The sequence below is a fragment of the Equus quagga genome, chromosome 5 (genome assembly GCF_021613505.1).
Source record: "Equus quagga isolate Etosha38 chromosome 5, UCLA_HA_Equagga_1.0, whole genome shotgun sequence".
In the NCBI taxonomy this organism is placed as follows: Eukaryota; Metazoa; Chordata; class Mammalia; order Perissodactyla; family Equidae; genus Equus; species Equus quagga.
Window position 1 is genome coordinate 42,356,009 of NC_060271.1, and position 25,403 is coordinate 42,381,411.

Sequence of the window (25,403 nt, forward strand, 5' to 3'; positions counted from 1 at the left end):
ATCCTGGAATGAGGAAAGGGAGTGCAGCATTTTCTGGAAAATGTGATTTCAATGTAACTTATCTAGAAATTTTTTTCTCTAATTAAATCAAAACATTTAGATTGACAGCAGAGACTGCTGAATCCAAGAACAATAGGGGGAAGTAAGTGTCCTAGATCTAAACAGATTGTTTCCAAATTTCATTTGTATTTCTTTTTTCTAAGGCCATATTTTTTGATTCCAAATATTAATGGTGATTAGGGTCACAGGCATGCCCTCCAAAATCTATTTAATCCTTGATATAGTTGACATACTTACATATTTGTAATGAAAAACAATAGTGTTGACATTTAATTAGCAAGAAAAAAATCAGCATAATTGTACTCAGTTTTTAATGCTATCGCATGGAACTCTGCTGGTGTAATTAATCAGTTTGTTCAGTATAGCTTGGTGGTAAATAACAGACTCCTGAATTGTATTCCTAGTTCCACCGCTTACTCACTGTGAGACCCAAGATTAGTTATTTAGCCTCTTTGTGATTGTGAGGAAAAGGACAAATCTACCTCAGAGGGTGTGCAAAATTCTTAGAAATGTGCCTGGCACGTAATAACAGCTAATACTTAATATAGTGAACACTAATTATGCTCTAGGTACTGTTTTACTTGCTGAAGATAAAAAAAAAAAAAAAAAAAGACGTCCCTGTCCTCACAGCATTTATATTCCAGTGGAGGAAGACAAAACAAATTGAAAGAAGCATGATGATTTGCGAAATTTCCAAAGATAACTTCTGGGCATGCCAGTGATTTTTAGATGTTTAATATGGGAAGTTTATCATCACTTTTTAAGCCATTATTTTCTTCTTCCTTGATAAAATGTGTTTCTCACACTGCTAGACGATTTGTTAGTCATTGTTAACAATATTTGGCTCAAAGGTGAAATAGAGGAGGAGGAAGAGACTTTTTCTGAGAAAGAAAAAAGAAAGAAAAATAGAACAGAAAAGAAATTAAAGATAGTGATTTGTCGGTTTAAACACCCAACAGTAGGAGGGGAATGTTGAATCATGGCCCATCCATAAAAGGAAATATTATACAGCCATTAAAAATCATCATGATATAAAAAATATCCTATTGTAAAGCTCACTGGAAAAAACTGTAGACACCAAACTATTTATATTCTATGATTCCTATTATGTGTGCACCCACATTTACCAACAGAGGCTAAGGGAAAAGGTTAGAAAGAAATATACCAAACATTAATAGTGCTAATCTCTGGATGGTAGGATTATGAATGATTTCATTTCCTTACTAGTGTTCTCTCTTTGCATGAATTATTTAATCCTTGCACGTTTAAATGCCTCTGAGGTATAAGCGAGGAAACAGGTTTAGAGAGGTTAAGCAATTTGATCAAGGCCCCACAGCTAGTGAGTGGTGAGGTCAGGATTCCAAGCCAGAACCTCACCCCCTGTTTTAACTTGACCACCTCTCATCCTTGACCCTTGCAAAAAGGCCTCCCCTGGTGTTCATCCATTTCGGCCCTCCCCCCCCCCCCCCCCCCCCCCTTCGCCCCCCCCCCCCCCCCCCCCCACCCTGCCGGCAGCTGTGGCCCACATGGCTTTGAGATTTGTTAGTGTTAACCAGAGGGCACTCGCTGTATCTCAAACAGAAGGAGCTAATGCTATGAGGTAATACTTGGATACGTGTAGTTATTGGAAAAGAAAAGCCAATATTCTCACAAGAGGAGGAAGTGTAAGAATGACTAGAGAAAGAGGTCTCAAAGGTACAACAATATAAAGGGGATAAAGGGAGGAGAGCGCTTCAAAGTGGGGTGACAGTACAATCACATGTTCTAGGTATGGGACTAGAGAATGAGAACTGAGAAAACGCTATTCAAAGAAAGTGCCATTTATTTAATCAGGAGTCAGTGGATACCTGAGAATTTGGTGAAAGCAAAGGACGCCAGGAGGTGGAGGATGGGCATTGATGTGTATAAGGTAGTTTGCAGTTGGTAAGAAAATGTTGAAAAGTTTGGCTGTAAGAGAAGGAATGATAGAAGATAGCTAGAAAAGGCTGCAGGTTAATAGCATTAACTGGTTGATGCATTAAGAGGTTAATGGCAGTGGCATTCTGTAGGTAGGATTTTATGATGATTAATATGACTGTTTCGTTCAAGTTTTTGGGATAAAATGAGGTAATGGATATAAATCACTTTAGAAAGTAGAAAACATTGTAATTTTAGAGGATTAATCAGAAGTTCCTTATGAAGAGTTTTTAAGAATATGGTAGGTAAGCATGGGAGATCCCTTATAAAATTATTTATGCCAATAAAGATTTGAAATAATCACTTGGTTCTAAAGATGAACAGTTAGATCTGTTTCTCATGTCTTGTTTTCCACAGTCAGTGAGCTTTTGTAGTTGTGGTTTTAGAAAAGGTTCAGTTTATATGTGACTGTTGGGCTTCAAAGGAACAAAATAGAGTGAATATACTGTGCATTTGAAAAATTGCTTAAGTCAAAAGCCTCCAGATGGTGTGTGCTGTTGTGTTACAGCTGTGTTTACCGCAAGCTCACCAGATTATCTACTAATAATTTAGAAGTAGCTGGTTAGAAACAGTGGTATATTCAAGTCTCTGCTGCTTTTGAACCTCAACAGCAGTAGTGACTTGTATGGCTTTAGTAAAATGCCCGTTGAAATCGCTTAGTTCCTTTTGCATTGCTTTCAAGATTTCTTGTTTGGGTCAGTTTATGCTTTGCACGACAATCAGAGTGCTCACAATACACAAGCAGATAACCAGGTTCTTTTTTTTTTTTTTTTTTTTTTAAAGATTTTTTATTTTTTCCTTTTTCTCCCCAAAGCCCCCCGGTACATAGTTGTGTATTCTTCGTTGTGGGTTCCTCTAGTTGTGGCATGTGGGACGCTGCCTCAGCGTGGTCTGACGAGCAGTGCCATGTCCGTGCCCAGGATTCGAACCGACGAAACACTGGGCCGCCTGCAGCGGAGCGCGCGAACTTAACCACTCGGCCACGGGGCCAGCCCCCCAGGTTCTTTTTTGTGATCTCTTAGGAGTGAGATTGGAGAATGGCTCTTGATTATCTTTAAAAATGGCTTTTGTTGTTTTACTAACTTTTTATCTTTTTAAACATTTTTAAGGTATTAAATATATGGAGATGATGTCTTACACATATATAATATTATGTGGTGAGTGTTGTGTTTGTCAGTATAATCAAAAAATAAAAAACAAGACTAAAACCTTTGAATACTCAAATTTACTCCCCAGTCTTCTTTTTTCTCTTATGAAGATTTAATAAAAGTTCTTTTGGAAGGACTCAAATTACTAAATCTTAATTTTTTTGGTCACACATACTACTGTTTATTTCCTTAGTAAAAGTTTGCACAAATTAAGTGTAAAATATAGGAAAATAGTTTGAAACATTATCTAGGATTTGTTTTTTGGTGAGGAAGATTGACCCTGAGCTAACATCTGTTGCCACTCTTCCTCTTTTTGCTTGAGAAAGATTGTCACTGAGTTAACATCTGTGCCAGTCTTCCTCTATTTTGTAAATGGTACATGGCTACAGCATGGCTTGACAAGTGGTGTGTAGCTCCATGCCCAGGACCCGAAGCCATGAACCCTGGGCCCCCAAAGCGGAATGTGCAAGCTTAACCACTTCGCCACAGGGCCAGCCCCTAACTAGTACTTTTAAATATGTGAAGAGGGCAGTAAGAAAGATGTGCATTTATTTATTCATTGATTAAAATTTTATAGAAAAGCGTTTATCTTTTGAACGATTATTTTCTTCTTTTGGTTTTAAGTAATTTAGTTCTTACTGTTGCCCTTTTTGTGTGTGGATATTTTAATAATTAGGAAAATTATGCAAAAGAGTTTTTACCTATCTGTATGTTCTTTGACCACCTACCTAGGCAATCCCTTCTTTCATAGGCACTTTGCTCTTTCCGCACAGCATAATTCTTACATTGAAGAGGTAAGGGGAAATGTTCAGTAGTGGAATGTTCACCCTTATGTTTTTTAGATGTTCATGGAAGGAAGGGTAGCAATTAGTATTCACTCTTAAGTGTGCTGGGGGCAGGAGCAGTTTGAATTTTGATCTTCAAACGGAAAGGAAGAACAAAAAGTGCTGAAAACATGTAATGTCTAAAGCAGGTGGCTTTTCTGGGAAAAATTATCTTCAATTTTGCCAACAGGTTTAAGTTGATTGCATAAACATTTATTATTGGATAAGTGATATTTCATTGTATGTGATACATTAAAACATTAAAAAAATTTAAAACCGCTATTTAATAAATTAATTAAATTAATAGACTTTAATCTTGGTTTTAGTTTTATAGATAAATTGAGTGGAAAGTACAGAGTTCTTATATGCCCCCTCCCACCCAGATTCTCCTGTTAGTAACATTTACGTTAGGGTTCAGTCTTTGTGTAGTATCTTCTATGGATTTTGACAAGTGTTTAATAATATGTATCCACCATTACTGTGTCACACAGAATAGTTTCACTGCTCTAAATATACCCTGTGCTCCTCCTATTCATTCCTCCCTCCCTTCCCCCAAGCCCCTTGCAACCACTGATCTTCATACTGTCTGTCTAATTTTGACTCTTTTACATGTCATGTGGTTGAAATCATAGGGTATGTAGATTTTTCAGATTGGCTTCTTTCACTTAGCAATATGCATTTAAGGGTCCTCCATGTTGCTTTGTGGCTTGATAGCTTCCTTTTATCACTGATAATATTTTGTACATTGTTTAGATGTACTGTATTTATTTATCCATTCACCTGTTGAAGTACATATTTGTTCTTCCAAGTTTTGGCATTTATGAATAAAGCTGCTATAAACAGTTGTCTGTAAGTTTTGTATGGAGATAAGTTTTTTTTTTTTTTTTTTTTAAAGATTTTATTTTTTCCTTTTTCTCCCCAAAGCCCCCCGGTACATAGTTGTGTATTTTTCGTTGTGGGTTCTTCTAGTTGTGGCATGTGGGACGCTGCCTCAGCGTGGTCTGATGAGCAGTGCCATGTCCGCACCCAGGATTCGAACTAACGAAGCACTGGGCCGCCTGCAGCGGAGCACGCGAACTTAACCACTCGGACACGGGGCCAGCCCCTGGAGATAAGTTTTTAACTCATTTGCATAAACACCAAAAAGTATGATTTCTGATCATATAGGAAGATATGTTTAGTTTTCTAAGAAACTGCCATACTGTCTTCTAAAGTTTCTGTACCATTTTGCATTTCCAACAGCAATGAATGAGAGTTCTTGTTGCTCCATATTCTTGCTGACATTTGGTGTTGTCATTATTTTGGATTTTAGCCCTTTTTATTTAAAAAATTTTAAAATAACTACTAATTTCTGGTATCAGGTATGTTGTGGTTTTGATTTTCTATCCTATTTCCCATAGAAAGGAGAAATGAAGACCATAAATATATATTACATGTACCTCGTTCTCAATCCCGTAGAAGAAAGGCATAAAGGTGTAAATTTAGGAATAAAACAATCTGATTACACTTTTTTTTTAAATGGGCGTAATTCTGGTACAATAATGTTAGGTTATGGTTCATGTGAACTGTAGTAGTATTAATTTTTTAGTGGTTTCATATAAGTGTTATTTACCCTCAGTTACTCTGTGTTCCTCATTTTGCAAAAGATTTCATTTTATAAAGGGAAAAGGATGAAGCTTTTGAAATAAACTCATTCTACCAAAGGTCCTTATTTGCTGGATATTTATAGATGCAAAGATTTGTATTAATTTTTTTATTGTGAAACCTTTTATTGAATGGTCAAGGCACTCAGAAGTGAGGAAGATTTGATCCTGTCGTTGGAGTTATAATGTATCTAATAATAATTGCAGCAGTGAATATTCGAGGGCTTACTATAGGGCAGATATTGTGCACTTCACTTTTAAGATGAAGCTAGAATTACTTCCCAGCTATGCTTATTTAGAGCATTTTTGACTTTGCATATATCTGGTTACTTATTAGAATTTAATGCCAACTTAACTGCACTCTATACCTACCCAAAGCCTTGGTTGTGACGATGATTTGGACAGGCTCTCTGGTGGTTATGCACTTCATTAATTCCTCTGTCAGGGGTTCTTAACTTTATTTTTTTATTATTTTTTAATTTTTTGGTGTGGAAGATTGGCCCTGAGCTAACATCTGTTGCCAGTCTTCCTCTTTTTCCTTGAGGAAGATTGTTGCTGAGCTAATATCTGTGCCAATCTTCCTTTATTTTGTATGTGGGACCCTGCTACAGCATGGCTTGGTAAGTGTGTGTAGATCCATTCCTGGGATCTGAACGTGAACCTGGGGCCCCCTAAGTGGAGTGTGTGACTTAACCACTATGCCATTGGGCCAGCCCTTAACTTTATTAGGGACTTCATTGAATGTTAGTGCAAGCTATAATTTTTCCCCTCCGAGCAGAGTTTGTGAATGTTTGGCCTACATGTCCACAGTACTCAATTGCAGGTAGTTTATTTTTTTATTTTTTATTTTTTTTTAAGATTTTATTTTTTTCCTTTTTCTCCCCAAAGCCCCTCCGGTACATAGTTGTATATTCTTAGTTGTGGGTCCTTCTAGTTGGGGCATGTGGGATGCCGCCTCCTCGTGGTTTGATGAGCAGTGCCATGTCCTCGCCCAGGATTCGAACTGACGAAACACTGGGCCACCTGCAGTGGAGCGTGAGAACTTAACTACTCGGCCACGGGGCCAGCCCCAATGCAGGTAGTTTAAAGAAGCCCTGAAGCCCATCTGTGGACCTCTCATTAAGAACTCCTGTTCTAGCGAGCCCTAAATCTCTGTTTAGGCAAATAAACAATCCAGACTTTCGCATTTCTTATTTTTGGCAGATTTGCTTTCCTTGAATAGTGTGGTGTGAGGCCGTTGATTTCTGTGGAGCCTGTTGGAGCTTGCTGTGTTTGTGTGTCCTGAATGGTTTATCCAGGGGTTCCTGAGGCTGCTATTCGCCATGGCAGACTGTGTTTATGAGGACCCAGAGGAGAAACTTTTAGCTCTTAGCAGAAAGAACTGACCTCCTGAGACTGTGGTTTGTTTTTAGCTTATGGATTTAGAATCCTGTGACTGATCAAGTTTCCTTTGAGCTATTTGCTTATAAAATTTTGGCTACATCTAATAAAAGGTGTAAAATGAACTTAATACCTCATTCATGGTTTCATCTTTTCAGTCCCCTTTCCCTCTGCAATTTTCCTTTGTCCCAAGGGAAAGAGAAGCAATATAATATAGTAAGACTACAGGCTCTGTAGCCTCATGACCAGGGAGACTTGCCGTGTGTGACCTCAGGAAACCTGTTTCACCCCTGTGTGCTCAGAGTCATCTTCTGTAAATCATTCCTACTTTGTGTGGCAAATATAAGGGTAAAATGGAAAGCTCTTAGAGCAGTACCTGGTACAGGTAAATGCTGAATAAATCTTACCTATTGTTATCATCCCAGTTTCCTCATCTATTTTAAATTTTATTTTATGCTGTGTGAATCTCAGTAAGCTGCCGTAAGTAAGCCATTTTAAAAGTAAGCCATCCTTTAAATCTCCCCTTTCCTCTGCTTATTTTTTTTTATACAAAGGTTTAATTTCTGCCTGAAGATATTCATTAAAGAAGTTATGTAGGAGAGTGCTATGGTCTGAATTGTTTTCCCCAAAAGTTCATATATTGAAGCTCTAACCCCCAGTGTTTTGGTATTTGGAAGTGAGGCCTTTGGGAGGTAGTTAGGTTTAGATGAGGTCACGAGGGTGGGGCCCCACCGTGAGAATGGTGTCTTTATGAGAAGAGAAAGGGACGACAGCTTGCTCTCTCTTGTAAGGACACAGTGAGAAGAAGGCAGGGAACCGAATTGGCTGGAACCTTGGTTTTGGACTTTCTAGCCCCCAGAGCTATGGGAAATAAATTCCTGCTGTTTAAGCCACTCTATCTATTGTATTCTGTTGTAGTAGCCTGAGCAGGACTAATAACAGAGAGTAAATTTCATACATGCAGAGTAGAAGGTGATCAATAGCTCATCACAGAGATGGAGCTTTTTGAGAGTGAAGTGGGGATTATGCTTCACTTTGCAGAAGGCTTTACGCCTGCTGATGAACAGCCTTCCCTGACTTCTGGTTTGGTCCTCACAGCTACTTTATGAAAGAGGCAGAGCAGATGCTGGCTTCTTAGGTTACAAAATTAGAGAAGCTAATTGAATTGCCTACAATCACAGTTTCCATTTTGGAAGTGGCTAAGCCTCTTCTGTTTTCTGACTTCTATATCCATTGTTTTTTCCATGAACACCTTAACATTGTCAGTTCAGTCTTCTAATCCTTTCACTTAGAAGAACATCACCTTTATTTTTAGTCTTTGTAGGGATATTATTTTCAAAATGGAGAAATCTCTCAGTTTTTACATTTCGACATGGGAACTGAAACGTAAGTGGTGAAATTGTTGAATTTGTCTTTCCTGTCTCAGGGAGAAAATAGAATTTATGAATTCTTTGGCCCGATGGTTAGATGTGAAGTATAAAATTTCTGTGAAGTATCATAACTCTAAGAAATGTGATATACCTGAATTAGTACTTAGGACGTTTTATCCTTTTATTTTGGTGCAGGTATTGGTTTTCCATTTTAGTTTTGCTGATGAGTGTCCAGAATGTAGAAGTTATTTGGAGCTATCCACAGTCAAAAGATTGATACTCATTTTAGTCACGGTGATTTGAGTATGTCTTTTATTTTTTAAGATTGGCACCTGAGCTAACATCTGTTGCCAATCTTTTTCCTTTTTTTTCCTTCTTTGTCTTGTCCCCAAAGCCCCCCAGTACATAGTTGTATATTATTAATTGTGGGTCCTTCTAGTTGTAGCATGTGGGACGCTGCCTCAGCACGGGCTGATGAGTGGTGCCACGTCCACGCCCGGGATCTGAACCGGCGAAACCCTGGGCCGCCGAAGCAGTGTGCGCGGACTTAACCACTTGGCTATGGGGCCGGCCCCTAAATTTGTACTTCTATGAGTAATAATGTAACTTAACTATATGCTTTACTATTAAGTCTATGGTTGGCTTAAGGTATTCAAGTCCAGGTTTTGTTTATAGTGGTCTGACATAGGGGAGTTAACTTCAGCCTGGGGTTATTAAATCCTTCAGAGGCTGATGACTTCCTTCAAGGTATGATAAAGCAATTATGAATATGGTGTGAAAATAGGATGTAGTCTCTTTCAGTATATTATCTTGAGAATTTGCAACTTTCCCAGAGCATTGTTTTTTCATTTTGTGTACTCAAAATATGTTAGATGTTTGCCATTTTCAGCAGTTTGTGTTAAAGAATTTTTCATTTGCTAATTGAAAGGTAGCCAGCATTTATGGGTCTCAGATTAGGGAAATTTCTCAGTGTTGATTCTCAGCTTGTTCATAAAATTCAGGTGGGCCTTTAAGGCTGCTGGGCAATCATATTTTATTTTCGTAGTCCATTCACTTGCCTAGTTTCCTAGATGACTCTTTCATACTTTCTCCCTTTACACTTCCTCCCCGGCTTCATGCTGGGCTTCCTGCTTCAGTAAGAAAAGTCAGAGCAGTCAGAAGAGAACTTCCACAGACTCCCACTGCCACATTGACCTACCTTGCTGCTCAGACTCTGCCCTCCTGGCTGTGTGTAGATAGAGTGGTTGTTCTTGGCTCTCCAAGGCAGGTCCAGCCCATCCTGCCACTCTGAGATGCCACCCCCTGCCCTGTCACATGGTAGTTTTCTGTCTCATATCATTAATATTTCAGATTCTACTGGATCCTTCCCAACATCATACATACATACTTAAAACAATCTTAAAACAAATGCATCTTAAAACAAATACAAAACCAAAACCCCCCTTTCTGACCCTACTTTGCTTGCTAGCTATTGCTTATTTCTTGGCTCCCCTTTATAGCAAAACATCTCAATAAGAGTTTTCTGTACTTAAGGTCTCCAGTTCTCTCCTCTCTCGAATCCATCACCCATCGTTTCAGGGAAGCTGTTCTTGTGAAGATTACTGAATCCTCTGCACTGCATATTCCCTTTGCCTGGGATGTATTTCCCGAGGTATCTGTGTGGCCTCACTTTCAGGTCTCAGTGAGGCTCACCTTGACCCTTGGTCTCTACTCCAGTTCCCCTTACCCTGTTCTGTTTTCCCCCTACAGCTTCGTCTTCTCACATACTATCAATTTTCATGGCTTATTGTCTTGTTCCTTCCACTAGATTGTAAAGTCCTGAAGGGCAGGGATTTTTAACTGATGTGTCCCCCGCATGTAGAACAGTAACTGGCACATAAATAGGTATCTGATAAATATTTGTTGAATTTCTACGCCATGGCCTGGGACTCATAGCTTTAAAAATTAGCTAAATGAATATAACTAAAAATTTTATCTCTAGTCCACACCTACTTGGCTGCCTTCTTCACATCTCCACTTGGATGTCTAATGAGCATCTAAAACTTAACATGCTCAAGTGGAACTTCTGATGTTTTCCCCTACACCACACATGTGGAGTGTTTATTTTTTAACTTCTTCAACTAGTAGGATTTTACTTGTCAGCTCTTTTCTTTGGTGTATAAATTGTACCACCTGGAATGCCAGAGGTAGACTAGAGCAATCTTGAGTTACTTAGTTTCATCTGGCACTGTTAAAGCAGTTTCATTTTTGAACATTGATGAAAATTCTAAACAGTTGTGTACTAATGAAGTCAATGTCCATTATTTAATTCATTTTAATTTAATAACTTTTTCATTGTGGACTCTCTAGAACCATTAGTATTTTATTGCTTGATACTTGGACATATGGTTTTAGCTTTCAAAGTAAGGAATAAAAATATTTGTTATTGAAACTTTGATTTTAAAAATATTTTAATTGCCATGTACTTAGCAAACAAAGTATTTTTTTAGAAAGCCTTTCTAAGTGTAGTGGGTAAACTATTGAATCAGGAAATGTGTACTTAAAAATTGCTTTCTGGGAGGATCAAATTAGCCCTCTTAAAATCCAAACTTGAAATGTAGGGTTTTTGAGAGACATGGACTCAATGGCGTCTCCTCCGTAAATGCTGATCAGGTCACACAGCATCGTAAGGACAGAGGGAGCTGTCTCCATACTGGAGTTAAGGTGGCAGTTACGTTTGCTATCTACCAGTAAGTTATTAGGTTTCTTGCCCCTGAAACTCTTTCAAATTGTGTTTTGATAGTTTACAGGACAGAGAGATCAAAGGAACTTGCACTAATGTTTCTCTTTTTTTTGGAACCAGCAAGGCAGCGGAACAATCCTGTTTAGTCTAATTTAGTGCGGTTGTGTTGTAAAGGGAACCAGATTGTGATCAGACCATACCAAGACAACCCACTTGATCAGTGAAAAAGTTGGTTGGTATTTGGTAGGTGGGGAAAGGAGGAGGAGTTTTCCTGAAGTTTCTACTTTTTAACTAATTGAGTTTCCTTTATGCATCTAGTGCGTTAATGCAGGATTTGTTTTTAATAGTCATTTACAAAAAGTTTAGTATGTGGTAGTTCTGTGATGAGCTATAAAGATAGAGATACAGTCGTTGGTTTACAAGTCTGATAATAATCGTCTGTCTTTTGCTTAGCACTAGGATACTCTCAACTTAATCCTCAGCATAATCTCTTGAGGTAGCACTGTAATCCCATTTAACAGGGGAGAAAATAGCTGAGAGGTCAAGTTGCCTTACTCACTGCCCCTCAATACCTAGCTTGATTTCCTTGCCTGATGCTATCTTCACTACATCACAGCCTCCAGACTTATGGAATAGATGAGAAAGACAGCAAAAGTAGACCCTTGGGAGAGAGATTTCTATAGACCAAATGTGATTGAGTGTGTAGAGGTAGAGAGAGGGAGGGAGAGGAACCTTATTCATTGAATGTGGTTAATTTGAGTAAATGACTTGACCTTAGAGTGGATCTTTAGAAGGTTGGTTTTGATCATATCTAAATATATCTAATTCTTCTTTGTGTCGGGATGTATTAGGAGAATTGTTCTAAGAGGCAAGATAATTTCACTGGACTTTTTCCAATAATATATCTTTGACATGAAAAATTTAATCTGATTTCAGTTTTTCAGTTTATCAGGGGATTGTTAGTTTGGTCTCCCAGGGTTTGAGTTTTAAAATAAAGGTGTCAGGGAGAGAGTGTTCGGTATCTGCTTTCTTTTTTCTTTGAGAAAGATTAGCCCTGAGCTAACATCTGCTGCCAGTCCTCCTCTTTTTGCTGAGGAAGGCTGGCCCTGAGCTAACATCCGTGCCCATCTTCCTCTGCTTTATAGGTGGGACGCCTACCACAGCATGGCTTGCCAAGCTGTGCTGTGTCCGCAGCTGGGACCCGAACTGGCAAACCCCGGGCTGCCAAAGTGGAACGTGCACACTTAACCGCTGCGCCACCGGGCCAGCCCCAGTATCTGCTTTTTTTTTTTTTTTTTAATTTTTATTGAGTTAATGATGGGTTACAGTCTTGTGAAATTTCAGTTGTACATTAATGTTTGTCAGTCATGTTGTAGGTGCACCCCTTCACCCTTTTTGTCCACCCCCCACCCCACCTTTCCCCTGGTAGCCACTAATCTGTTCTCTTTGTCTACATTTTTAAATTCCTCATATGAGTGGAGTCATACAGAGATTGTCCTTCTCTATCTGGCTTATTTCACTTAGCATGATTCCCTCAAGGTCAATCCATGTTGTTGCAAATGGGATGATTTTCTTCCTTTTTACGGCTGAGTAGTATTCCATTGTGTATATATACCGCATCTTCTTTATCCAATCATCTGTTAATGGGCACTTAAGTTGCTTTCACATCTTGGCTATTGTAAATAATGCTGCAGTGAACATTGGGGTGCATGGGACTTTTGGGATTGCTGACTTCAAGCTCTTTGGATAGATACCCAGTAGTGGGATAGCTGGGTCGTATGGTAGTTCTATTTTTAATTTTTTGAGGAATCTCCACACTGTTTTCCATAGTGGCTGCACCAGTTTGCATTCCCACCAGCAGTGTATGAGGGTTCCTTTTTCTCCACAACCTCTCCAACATTTGTTACTATTAGTTTTAGTTATTTTTGTCATTCTAATGGGTGTAAGGTGGTATGTTAAAAAGAAAAAAAATCAATTCCAGCATTGACTACAAAAACACAAGGAAGCAAAAGCTTGGTCTAGTGACAGTGTTAGGATTAATTTTACTTGTTGAAATTAATGTTCTTTGGATAAATAAACCATTTTACTTATCAAATGGTGGATAAATTTGACTGAGAACAGATTATAATTACATTAATTCATATGATTTGTGCCAAATCTGAAGACATAGGAAAAAGAAACCTTTTTTTTTGCTATTAGTAGATGACCTGGTTGGATCATGTGAGTTTTTCTCCTTTTCATCCTCTGATACCTTCTCTTCAAAGATTAAAGTCAAGTCTTATATATTGACATGTAGTGTTCAGGTACTCTTATAATTAACTTCAATTTCCTTTAACTTCTTTAACATTTATTTGAAAAAAAATTGATGGAAAATTTATTCCGGTTTTCACAATTATACAAGCAGTAGGTGAAAATTTACTCAGACACTAATAAGCTAAATTTGTAGTTCTTTAATTTATCAGTTGGGATCCGAAGAGGATTAGTTAATTGGAAACTGATTGCTTAAATTAAAGGCACCTATGGATTATGTATTGGCACTCAGGAGGCTAGTGGGGCTAATAAATGGGTTTCTAATCCAGCTTTGGTGTATTTAGCTTCTGAAGGTGACCTGTTTGTCTTCTGTATTTATAGCCTTGAAGGAGGCAAGATGGCAGTGATGTATGGACCTTGTCATAATGGGAGGGTGGGACTGGAGGGCAGAAGCTTGTGCTTGATCTTAATTGTCCTCCGCAGGAGCCACAATGATTATTTAACTAAGTACTTTTGAACTTGATTATTGTTTAATTCATCATGCATGTTTGTATTTTTAATTCCTATTGAAATATATTGGGTTTTTTTTTTTTTGCTATTAGTCTAACACTTTGTGCTAATATAACAATTTGACAAATGATTCCATAAGCTTATGCATTTTAGCATTAATTCTATTATGTGAAAGAATGGAAGGACTTTTTGTTTATGCCCAGGACATTTTTTAAATGAGAGGTGATCCCATGTTTAGTGACACTGGCTTGATGACACTGGATTCTGTAGTAAACTTGTCTATAATTAAAGAGGGTGAAGTTTTAATATGCCTAATGTATTATTTGGTAGATTGATTGAGTCCTTGAGAATGTATTTGGTTGCTGAAGTATGCTTTAAAATGAAGGTTTTTGGCATTCTTTGAGCCATGAGCAATTTATGTCATCCTTTAGCATGCCTCTAAATGGAAATATTATTTAGTATCTTTCTTTTATTACTAAGATCCTCTAGAGCCAACTGTATAAAACTGGCATTTGTAAACCTGTTGAATAGTATTATTAACCTAGCTTTGAAGGAAGGCCTATGGAGTAAACTCGTTTGTTTTTAAATTAGGTTAGGTTTGGTAGCCCTGTGGAGTTGTAGTTGTGGTTTTTCTTTTTTTTTTAAACAAAGTCAGATAGCTAAGTACGTTTTGTTTTTGTTTTCTGCCGTAAATGAGTATTTCCTGTCTTATACCTTTTTTGGTAATTCTGTTAAAAGTAGCATCAGTAACTCTGGGGCTTGGTTTCCCCCGAGGCAGTCTACAGCAGACAGTTTATAGAGTTTGTATGTCACTGAGGAGGTTGGTGGAAAGGTTTTTTTCCCCTTAGCCTCGTTCAGCACTTTAGTATCTCTAGTTCTTAGTAGGATCATTAGATCTAAGTAGTGCCCTTTGGGGCCACTCTCAAGCAGAGAATTAGGGAAAAAGTGAAGAACAAGCCTGGAAGGAGGGTTGAAAAGGAAAAACATAGGACACAGAGGTCCACATGGGTGTCATTGAGTTGTAGAATGCCTGGGAATGGCTGTTGTAGGAACATGCCACTTGGCTTCAGTGGGCCCCCATCATCTCCTTCTACTTGAATGTTCATGCTTTGGTGTTTTTAGTCCTACATGCGTTTAGCACCTAAAATGTTGGTAATTTGTGACATTTGGTTTATGATGTTATTAAATTGAAGTTTGGTGAATCATTTAGAATTTTAGAGTCCCATTCATCTTTCTTTGTTTTTTAGGGGAAGAAAGTAAGGCACAGAGTTGGTAAATAATAGAGCCTAATTTCTGATTGGTGTCTCTGGGCTTCACCAGTGCTCATTCTACCAAATCATAGCATCGAGTGGTTTTATTTGTCACTTTTCAATCTGTTAGCTTTCTGAGACACAGATTCTCAATTGCTCTTTAGATTGAATTAAGGTACATGAAAGAATCACTTTTCATTTCTAGTAGAGGCTTGGTTAATGAAACCTGATTGAGGCTGGTGTACCTGTGAAATATACATCATTACTTACCTCTATCTAGGTTATATATTATTTTTCTTAATCATTACACGATTCACATCCCTGGATATAGAGACATTAGTAAATTAGTATGCTGTTATCTTTGTTTTGTAGATAACATTAGTTTTCATCATCTGTACATGAGAAGGCTTATTGTCAATGCGTAGTGAAACCAGGAAATGTACTCATAAAGCAAGACATGGTCACAATCATCTTGAGAATGTTTATGATGAGTCATTCTCAATTGAACAGATTATTAAAGTCAGTACAACAGAAATGCATATAGGAAAGTTTCTCTTAAAAAAAAACCCAAAACCACTTAAAATTTTCATAGTGTCTCAGAATGGAAACTGGTTGTGTAGCTTAAGAAGCAAGTTCAAGGGCTTTGCTTTTGGTAGCAGGATTTATGTTGAAATGTGAAGAACTTGTATCGTATTCCATAAACGTTATAAAGGAAGTGAGATGTAATTTACTTGCAATTATTAGTCATGAAGTTATGAAGAATATAGAGCCTGACTTTGTTATAGACAACCTACAGTATAAAGAAAGGAACAAGTCCCCATTTCACACGTGAAGCTCATGATAGGGCAGAGGTACAGTACAAAGGACAGCCTAGGCGTGAGGAAGGCAGAGAAGTCTTTGTTATTTGGCCAGAATAGGCTAAGATTCAGAGTAAATGAGACTTATGATCAAAATAAGCTCCAAGTCTCATTAGGGCTTTTGCATGATGATGCTGAAATGAGAGTAGAGTACAGTATACAAAAATATTTTTGGTGTGAAATTTGTACTTAAGTGCCTACTTCTCAGATCTAGAACCAAGGTGAGTGGCTGTATTTGCCCAGTCTCAATAAGAATATTAGGTTATAAGATAATCAGTTTTGATTCCTCTTTCTGTTCCTGTTGTACTTTCTTAATGCTACCCTTAAAATTCCAATATGGACTGTATTTCTTTATTTTTATATGAGATCTCTGAAAATCTGTGGTATTTATATGAGTATTTCAAGTAATTTCTGTCTGTGCTGGTCTATAGTATAGATGAATTCTAATTAATTTTTTGATAATTTCAGAAGGTCTGTGATGCAGAACTTGAAATGTTATAGAATCTCAAATTTTAATAGCACTCTTTTTTTTTTCGGTGAGGAAGATTGGCCCTGAGCTAACATCTGTGACAGTCTGCCTCTATGTTTTGTATGTAGGATGCTGCCACAGCATGGCTTGATGAGCACTGTGTAGGTCTGCTCCTAGGATCTGAACCCACGAACCCTGGGCTGCTGACGCAGAGTGCACAAACTTAATTACTACACCACCAGCCTGGCCCCTAATAGCACATTTTAATCTGCTGCTGAATTTAGGCATTAATGATTTTAGGTTTCATCTCACATTTCATATTTACAAGGGAAGTAGAATAATAGAGAATGATTAAGCTAAGCAAATATTTTCACTTTGCCACAGTGTTAGATCTTCTAAAGTCAAATATTTGCAATAGAAATTAAAGCTTAGCTAAACTAAAGAACTAGCTATCTTATCTTTTAAGATAGGTAAGATGTGGCTTCCAAAACCTTATTTTCAAAAAAGACTCTCTGGTTACTATAAATAATTTAATATATGAACAGCGTTCTATGAGATCCTTATAATTTATTCCTTTTACTTAGAATTTCTATCTGGTTTGGTTTGGAAGTACTTGCACCATTGTAAGAGTTGTTTGATAGGAGAGTAGCTTATTGTTGGTTATGCATCTCTTCTTGCTGCTTTGCCCCTCCCCACCGTTTGTTTTTCTTTCTGGATGGTTTCTGTTAGCTTTTTTGTAAGTTAGAAAAGACAAATGATTTTAAAAGCCTGGGAAATTTGTTAGTAAGGACCTTCCCTCCCCATTTTTAGCATTTCTTTCTCTTGGTACATATAATTATTTTATGATGAATTTTCAAATTTCAATTCTCAAAATGCTTTCCTACTTCCTTTCTCTGGCCCTCCACTCAGGTGGTTGAGCTATTGGAAATTTTCATCTGTATTTATGATTTGTAGAAGACATTTGGTTATGTTTTCTTGACATGTATTCCTGCAGAACTGACCCAATTAGCGACTGCATTTTTCTCCTGTTCTTTTATTTACCTGTGTCCTTTTCCTGGGTTATAGTGTTTGCAGTTCCTAATCTGAGCTGGATGTGAACGTTGAAAGGGTGTTTGTTGTTCTCTTGCTTGTAAATTGGTAAGGTTTTTCACACCCCAGTGGGGAACTAAGGTGGTATAATTCTTTCTTTTCCTTTTATCCTGGCTTAGTGCTTTCTCCCAAGGAGCTATTTAATGGATGTTATATTTTATAGTCTTTCTTTCCTTTTTACCTTAAAGTCGAAGTTCTGATTCTCATGCCTCAAGATCTAAGATTTTTTCAGACTCCTCCATCCTCCTTATTCCCTCTTGTTCCTCCATCCGTATGACTATATGTCTGTTTTCTTGAGTTGCTCCTTTCTGTTGTCAGAGTCTTTCTGGAAACATTTGTGTGGAAACCTTTGTGTTCAGGCCAGAATTCTCTGGGGAGAATTTGCTTTATAGACCACCATCCTCCTTTTGCTAGCTGTCTCAGATTCAGAAACTCTTTCAATGGGAAGGAATGCTCACATTATGGCCTCCTCTCATGGCAGATGACTGACCATTCCCCTCAGAGACCATTGATACCTGGGACTTGCAGGGTAAAAGGCAGTGCTCCAGAGAAATGCAACTCATGCATACGCTCAAGGTTTTTTTGTTTTTTGTTTTTTTTCTTCGTTCTTTATTGACCAAAAAGCTAGAATGATCATCATTCAACAAGTTTATCTGACCTTTCCTACTTTCCCCCAAGTCTCTGTGAAAAGGGTGTTGGTGTCTTGTGACTGCATTCTTCCAGTGCATTAAATCCCTTCTTATAACATACCCCTTCCCATACATCTCAGAAAACAGGTGTCCCCTGATTATGGTTTTAAAGCCAGTACTGTAGTATTGCATTTTGGAAAGATGTTTGTGGTTCAAATTTTAGAGAGGAATTTTATTAAAATTCCCTACCCAAAGTCATGAGTTCTTCCCTGCTTTGCCTCTCTCCTTATGTATAAGGAGCCTGTGAATAAGGCAAAGGGCAGATAGAATGGCTGAGTACTCGGGGGATGCTTTGAGATATTTCAAGCATTGAGAAATAAGTGATTGAAAACGTATGCTCCTAAAAGCTCTAGCTTTGTAGAAAAACAGAACTCTACTTTTCATCTTGTGTTATAAATATAGAGGTAACTGATCAACTTTGGAGGAATTGGGGATTTGTTTTTATTATGAAGAAAAATGTGTAGCCTCCCACATACCCACATAGCAATTGCTTAGGACTGGAAAAATCCTCCGTGAGTGGATAGATGTATGATTTTATCCAGACTGTCATTACATATAGCCTATCTGCCAGAGACTCTAGTCCCTGATTTTAGAGTGATGGCATATTACGTTGAGTGAGTCTGAGGATATCAGTGTGGAAAGGAGAATTTACAAAGGAGGAGTGCTGATGGTGTAAGGTAATAGAACCTGTGATTCTAAAACTTGGCAGGTGTGACTGTGTTGGATAACAGTGGAGAAAATAGTGGAGAAAAATGCTTTCTTGCTCTTTTTTCCTCAGGTCAAGTTGTGTAAGTTGCCGAGAGAATGGAAGAATAAAGCCTTAGATTGCTAGGGGACTCTCTCACTCTATCTTTTTGAAGAATTGTAATCTTTTGTCTTGGTGAGAGTCAAAGATAAAGCCCCTGACTTTAAGCACTCTTGTTCTTGTACTTAAAGCTATTAAAGTTGATTAGAAGGGAGTGGCTTATTGATGAAATAGAATTCTTATTTTTATTTGTATACATTTAGATCTAGATCAGTGCTGTCTAATAGAACTTCCTGTGATGTTGGAAATGTTCTGTATCTGTGCTGTCAGATATGGTAGCTACTAGCTACATGTGACTGGTGAGTACTTGAAAGTGGCTAGTGTGACTGAGGAACTGATTTTTAATTTATTCTAATTAATTTAAATAGCCATGTGCAGTTAGTGGCTACCATATTCAACAGCGTAGCCCTAGATTAAAGCTCATAAGTGATTCACGTGGGTATACAATGGATAGCAATCTGAGGGCATTCCCGTGTACAGACATGTTATGGTTTTGTGGATATGTGCTTTTATTTTTATTTTCTTTTGGAGAAAATTGGAATGAAAAGGGGAGTATAAAGGTACTATTAGTATGTGACATGGAGAGTTACAATTTAATTTTTAAAACAAAAAACCAAAAGGTAAGCTGTTTTAATGTATTTAAGAAAAGCATTAATGAGAACCTTATTATTCTGCCTTAAGAATCTGTGCTCTTTGATTATAACAGGAAAGCTTGTTAGTGGATAGTGAAAAATGAAGTCTAATTAATAAACAGATTTTGTTCATTCATCAATATTTGATTGCTTTCAAGTTAAACATGGCACCATTCCTGCTCTCAGGAATCTAAGCAGAAACCAGGAGACCACGCTTATACAGCTAGAATAAGGCTGGCATGGAGAAAACAGGTTCCCAGAGGGCTCTGAGTGCCCTTTAGAAAGGTATGAGGAGTCAGGGCAAGCTTCTGTGAGAACTGACAACTCTTCCTATTTAACAACATGAAGTAAAACAACATTCCTAGGATCAGCTAGATGTATTCTAACACACTGTGTTCTGCAAAATGTTTGAGTTCCTCTGTGCTGTGTGGGATTCTAAGGATTTGTAGAACACGGTCTGTTTGTTATCATCAGTGTTAACTGACTTATTGAGCATCTTGTATCTGCTAGGCATTGTGCAGATTAGTACTTTACGTGGGTTTATCTTACTTCTTCCTCACAACTGCGTGGAATATGTTATATTATTATTTTCATTTTATAGATGAAGAAACCAAAGCTTAGACAGTGACACTGACTTGCCCACACTTACAAAGCTAGCAAGGACCAGGGTGTGTTTCTGTCAGTAGTGCCTTACAGATAAGGTGAGAGGAGACAATATATGAAACATTTGAGTTAGTGAATAATAAAGTATTTTACGTTAGTAATATATGTTAAAATACTAAGCTGTAAAATGCGCTGATTGCAAAATCAATTAATTAAAGAGGGGCAAACATCAAGAATTACTTCTCAGGTAGCATAGGGCTTGGAGTGGACTTGAATGGTACGCACTTATTCGACAATGTGTGTTGAGCTAGCAGTAAAGACAGGGTGAGCAGAGGTGAGATGGAGCAGCCCAACTGTAGGGGATACGTATAGAAGGCTTTTATTGGAGAGCTGTGGGGGAGCAAGATTATATAGTGAGAACTGATGGGAGAGTTTCTTGAAGGAGGAAATTAAGCTCATATAGTCTTTCCTCAAAAGTTCTTTTTTCAATTGAGATACAGTTGACATATATAACATTATCTTAGTTTCAGGTGTACAACATAATGATTTGATATTTTGTATATATTGCAAAATGATCACCACAGAAAGTCTAGTTAACATTCATGACCAATCACACAGTTACAAATTTTTTTCTTCCTCTGATGGGAACTTTTAAGATTTATTCTTAGCTACTTTCAAATATGCAATACAGTATTACTAACTATAGTCACCATGCTGTACATTACATCCCATGACTTATTTTATAACTGGATGGTTGTACCTTTTGACTTGCTTCACACATTCCTTGAAAGTTCTTGAATGAGGATATTCAAAATTGAGACAAAAAAAGTAAGTGTCGTTTGTGTTTATAGAGAGAGTAAAAATTCAGGTCTAAGATAAGGCACTAGGAATGGAGAAAAAGATTAACGGTGTTTTCCTCTAAGTTTATGTGGTTCAAGACAGTGACCAGTAATACCCACCTGCTTGCTGTTATCTCCAACCTATTATGTGGTACTCATCTCTTTGATTAGTTGTTTGTCTCCCACAGGGGAATTCTGCTCTTTTCCCTGGCTTGGAGCCTGATTTGTGGCTAGGACACACCAAGGCCAGAAATAGTCCCACTGCCTTGGTGCCCTAAGGTGGGTTTAGACATCAAGAGTCTCTTTTTTCTTGACTTCCTGTATTCCTCTTATGTTTGTTAACATTTTAATTTAATGTCCCACTTGAGGGAGTTGATTCCTCTCCCTTGTTGCTGACTGGCAGATTCTTCTCTTTTTTAAATCTTTTCTTTTCTTGTCTTTTTTTTGGGGTAAAAAATACCTGACTTTATTTAGTTCTTCAGCTTGCCTTCTGAGAGTGGTCTCTGAAGTGAATAAGTTTTTATCTGATTCTGTAGTTCGAGTTGATGTTGGTCTCTAAAATGTGAAGAGAATGGCCACTTGAATAGTTTGGATTACTTTTCTAAAACCTGATGAATGGTTAAGGCACATATTGATGTGGCAGGTATTTGGGGAATCAAATTCCCACCAAGAACTCCTAAGACTAGTTAAGTGCAGTTAAATTGTAGAATTTCTCTTATTCTTGTCCATGACTCTCATACTGTTCCAAGGAAGAATGAGAGTTGGCATTGACCATCCATAAGTTTTGTAATGTGGAAATGAATTACATTGGGCAGTGTGATCTGAGTGTTTGATTCTGTTGATAAGTAACTTGTTGAACAGTTTTCTTACCTACAGGTTTCTTAGACCCTTTCGCATGACCATATACAGTGTAAACTTTGAGAGGAACTATAAGTAATGTGTCCTATGCTTACTTTACACAGAAGGTTTTATTGTTGTGGTTGTTGGTTTTGGGCTGCCTGTCATAAGACCTCCAGATCTCTTTTTAGGAACTTGGTTTGGGAAAATGCTTTTTTGTATCTATGTCTGTGTCTATCCAAAGATTTTAGCACCTCCTATGTGCTGATGACTCCCACGTCCATGTCCTTGCCTTGGTCCTTCTCTGGAGCATCACATTGTATTTCTAGCTGCTTAGTAGATACCTCAGGCTTGGATGGCTGTGTAATACAGGCTGCCGAAACCCAAGACTTTTCAAAATTAAAATCTCTTCTCCATTCAGTTACATGTATCATCCTCCCTCTCCCCCCAGGTTGTCGAAACTAGAGGTAGAAGCCCTGACATCATCATCCGTTCTCTGTCTTTGATTCCCATCTGGTTGATTATCAAGCGTAAAATCTAACGGAAAGGTTAGTATTATCACCAACAAACACATACCCTGATTGTGATCCTGGTGGAGAGTAGGATTGGCTTAGTTGTGGATGTGGTAATGGGGCTCTTGAATGCCTAAAAATCTGTTCTCTACTATTGGGGACCTCTGTGGGTTTTTCAGTGGTGAGAAGAGCTGTTTTTTACTATTACTGCCTTTTCTACACAATTCAAAAATTCTGTAGTATTCTAAAAAGTGCTTCTTACCTTGTTTGTATCATATCATTTGTTTAAAAAAATTATCAAAAGTGACAGACCCGTAGGGAAGAAGCAACACACATCAGATCCAGCTGGTCAAAAACAACAACAACAACAACTGTGAATTACCAGTTGCTGAAAATGGCACACAGGTCTCCAGGTAGTTATATTGTTAGTCAGTTTGCAAGTTGCAAGATAAAGCAGGGAGGAGAGTAAAAAAAGAGATCTGTGCATTTCCCCCAGGTCCCATAGATTTGTTCAAATTAACTTTAATCAGAAGTGGCAGCTTTTCCATTGAAAGCATTTCAGAAGAAATTCCTCTGTTTTCTGAAATGAGAAGAGGATTTCTTTGAAAATGCTGTGGTAACCCTGTGCTCCATTTACGTTTCAGCCTTCCGGGTTGCATTTGTCACTTGCTTTTAAGATTTATGTTCTCGTGTTGAATATTACCTTGCTTATATTTTCCAGGTGTTCTTAAAGGTCGCTAGAGACTAGAGCTCTTCCATATACATTTACATTGGGCAATAAATTGAACTTCTGATATTTTTGTGGTTGTAGAGTATGGAATGAGTATTTTGCTTGTAGGTTTAACTTTTCCTTGACTTCAAAATTGAGGAAATTCATCAAGGGAACTTGACTTTGAACAGTTGGGATACAGACCTCATTTTATCTGACAATTGCTCTACTGTCTTTTTATCTTACACTGTATGAGGTGAAAGCTTAGAAAAAAATACCTGTGTGGTATTGATTAAACCTGCCAACACATGACCAATGTAAGTCTTGTTGGGAGGATTTACTTGTTTTTGGAAGAAGTACTAGCTCTGCCTCCTTCAGTCCTGCTCACTGCTTCACATTATTGTTCATAAACGTGATCCTGTTCAGTTGCTTTTTCATATTTTAAAAAGCTTAATTGGAAAGGCTCTGAAGATGTAGCTTTCTTTTTTTCCTCCTTGGATTTCTTTCTTTCTGATGATAATGTTTGTGTCTATAAATCAAAAGATTCTCTTTTAGTTTAGTGATAGTTACAGGGCTGTGTTAATAATTTATAAATGTCAAGATGAGGCCACTTTTAGGCCATTGGTCTATGGAAAAAGACCACTTTACAAATGGAAAATGTCTGTTTAGCTTGCTAGTGTCCACAGATTTGACTGTTGTGCTTTTCAGCTTCTTACTGTGTGTGTCATATATCACTCGACTGCTCTTAGTGGTCTTAGGGCTCATTCCTGGCCATATAGAGACTTTAGTGCTGAGAAAAAGTTGGCAGTGGTGCCTTCACTGCTGATGAATGATAGCAGCTAAATATATGTAAGAATTCTTATTTAGAAATCTAGAGTCTCTTACTGGGCAATAACCCCTCCTCTTTTTTTTATGATTCTTACTGTCCTGGATGTTAATGTCATCAGCCGTTTGGTGCCAGTAAGTACAAGGCATTTAAAATTGTTAACTATAGAACATGCTTGCATTGTCAAGATTACCTGAAGTGGGGTTTCCCACTGTTCCACATAGGTAGAAGATGATATTTGTGTAGCATACTGGGTAAACTGGAGATATTTGGGGAGTAGTTATATGGGACTTTGTGAAAAATTCATTACATATTCTTTAATAGTATAAGAGAGGAAATACAATGAGGGAAGATAATGAGTATTGAATTTGCCCAAAATATCCAATAAAGTGTCTTGAAATTTCTAATGGAAAACTTGGGCTTGCTTCTGTGAACCAAACATTTTCATATTAGGTTCTAGACGTAAAATGACTCAATTTCTGATGAAGACTTTGATGAATGTATTTTCAAATGCTTGAAGATACCCATTAATGAAAAAATTTGCTCATACAAGAGGAGGTGATAAATGGCAGAATATTATTGCATTTTCTCATATTACTGGAAATATCTTTCTTGTCATTAGCCAGAATTTGGTCACTTGATCGTATTAAATTATACTTCCAGAGTATGATTATTCTTTAAATCTAGCCACTTTCCCCTTTCTTTCATTGACAAATGTAGTTTTCTTAATAATGCACATAGATTTTGAATCCTGCCAATAAACCTTTTATAACAAGTATTTGAAAATAATATGCCTTTTCCTTTCTCTATTTGACTTAACAATTCTTTAGGGTTCAAATTATGACACCAATTATATACATCACTAGTGAGCCTAATGAATCTCATTTTCTGGAATTGAACGTTTGTTTTGAATTTATATACGTAGTCACTATATGTCTTCTTTCTTTCTCTCTTTTCATGTGAGCCTTACAATGTTCAATGTAGGGCCTCAAAAATGTTACTTAAGAAAGCTAGTTTTAAAATCCAGTGACTCTCTTTTATTAATTTGCAAAGTGAGGATCTTTAAAACAGACGTGTGTGGGTGGTGTGCCCCCCCCACCCCCCCCCACCCCCCAATTTGGACAGCTGTTTTATTTCCTTTTGAAACAGTGGGGTTGGGGGAGTGGGAGGATGGGGAGGGTGTTCCTGTCTTGTGTGTCTTCCTAGAGTGGAAACTAGCCAAGAAGACTGTAGCAGCCTGGGTTTTATTAAATGTAGCATTTGCTAACATCAGTAATATGGAATTTGTCTATGGGCAACTGTTACATATGGAGAGGTCTTCTCTGTGAATAAAAGTGTATTTTCAGAACATGGTCTTGATACAGTCTTTCCATCATCCTATCACTGGTAGTTCACACACTTATTTGGCCTGTCAATAATGTCT

The 25,403-nt window shown here is 37.7% G+C and overlaps 1 protein-coding gene across 3 annotated transcripts in view; it reads left to right on the forward strand.

Annotated features, from left to right (window-relative positions):
- The window catches only part of RERE (arginine-glutamic acid dipeptide repeats), a 404,029-nt gene that overhangs the window by 100,504 nt on the left and 278,122 nt on the right, over positions 1 to 25,403 (forward strand). For 2 of the 3 annotated variants that reach the window (XM_046660504.1, XM_046660507.1), the window contains exon 2: positions 22,385 to 22,481. The exons of the other annotated variant lie outside the window; for it this stretch is intronic. The gene's annotated coding sequence lies outside the window, so the exon portion shown is untranslated. The remainder of the gene's footprint in view (positions 1 to 22,384; positions 22,482 to 25,403) is intronic. 3 annotated transcript variants of the gene reach the window in all.